We start from the raw sequence: 1,679 nt of genomic DNA, 5'->3' as shown, positions 1-1,679 counted from the left end.
TGACATCATTTTCAGATTCAGGAGACCCAAACTTAGTAGATATGGAAATTTCACACTCTTAAATATGCTTTATTATATAGTGATCAATTTCGCCCCAATGTGTCATTTTCAATTTTTAATATTAAAACTAATTTTATGAAATGTTAAATTTCATTTCATTAAAAGACTATTACATAAACTTATAGAGATCAATGAAGTACTGATTTTACTGAAATAAATTTGACAATTCTCTAATTCCAAAGGAGAACATGTCAAAAAGTTGTGAAAAAGCAATCAATTTGCCCCCGGATTACGGTACCTGCCACACACGCTAAGAAAATAGAATACTAGTTGGCTTAATTACCATTCTAAATCCATATTCGATCTATTCACTCATTGTGATGCATTTCGGGGCAATAATCCTTGCTTGTATAAACGGGTTTTATATTGGCCAATGTATTTTAGGTTGTTAAGCAATCAATGTATAAAGGTTGGTAATCCTACAAACTGCATATAAGTGGCCATTTTAGTCTAGTCGATGTAAACAAAAAGATTCGGAAGCTGATTTCGTATTAATTATCATCATATTCATTTATTTCATAAAGATCTACTACGGATATATGGATCTACTCTAAATTGCTGTTCTTCGCTGCAGCTTTATTAAATCATTTCTTGGTGCCCGACATTGATTAAACCGCTTCAATCACGCAAAATCCATAATGAACAATGAGTTGATTCTTGCAGATGTTCCAGAATAACCGAGCTGCATTTTTCCGGCTCCCTCATGATCACCGTGTTGAACTTCTTTCACAGAACCAACTGAAAAGATTTTACATCATATTTACTAAATGGTTTAAATATTATAGTATACAAACTAACCTTGAATTGATGAATGTTTTTAGGCTGTTTCGGGAGAAATGCGCAACAGAAGATTACGTTCTCTGAAGCTCTGTTTTGCACTTTAGGTTTTGTCTCCGGGAGTTTTCACTTACTGTTAAGCAGGAAGAGAATGCATTGTGTTTTCAACAATGTAACACTAACAGACTATGGACACTTGAAGAATCTTAGTAAATCCTCGAGAAAATTATGAACTTTTTCAATTGAACGCGTCGTGACTTGCTCGAACAGCATGCATTAGGTTACCGAACAGAACACGATTAATTTCGCATAAGTCCAAAGAGTGGCATAGGTCATTCCATATGCAAGGTAAAATATATAAAAGAAAAATGCATGACAAAGTATAAAATGAAATCATTCGACGTTATTTTCTAAGTTTGATAATGATTAAACGAGATAAATGTTTGAAAAATAATAAAACTCATGCTAACTAGTATATTCGATTTTCTCCGTGCACGATATACGAATGCAAAAATGGCAACTTAGGCAAAGCAAGCTCTCAGTTAATAACTGTGGAAGTGCTCATAAGAACACTAAGCTGAGTAGCAGGCTCTGTCCCAGCGAGGACGTAATGCCATGAAGAAGAATAATCTATCAAAGCATTGCTAAATCTCTTGACGATTTTCAGAGTAATTCTTATAGAACTCCCACAGCTCATTCTCTAGAAGTTCTTGGCTGATTCAGAATTGCCGAATAATTTCTGGAAGTAGTTTCCTGAAAAATGATTTGAACAAATTCCAACTGATGTTTTGTGACAGGCAAGCAGTTTGGTCTATTTTTGTCAATTTGTTTAATAAAATTTA

General features: G+C 33.8%; 1 long non-coding RNA gene across 1 annotated transcript; it reads right to left on the bottom strand.

Moving 5' to 3' along the window:
- Positions 1-544: 544 nt before the first annotated feature.
- Positions 545-892, bottom strand: LOC110675589. The gene is made up of 2 exons (XR_002499633.1): positions 859-892; positions 545-798 (listed from the first exon to the last, which is right to left on the bottom strand). It is a non-coding gene; the product is annotated as an uncharacterized LOC110675589 (long non-coding RNA).
- Positions 893-1,679: the final 787 nt, after the last annotated feature.

The sequence above is a fragment of the Aedes aegypti genome, chromosome 2, assembly GCF_002204515.2.
Source record: "Aedes aegypti strain LVP_AGWG chromosome 2, AaegL5.0 Primary Assembly, whole genome shotgun sequence".
NCBI classification, from domain to species: Eukaryota; Metazoa; Arthropoda; class Insecta; order Diptera; family Culicidae; genus Aedes; species Aedes aegypti.
This window is presented reverse-complemented; position numbering and strand designations above follow the sequence as displayed.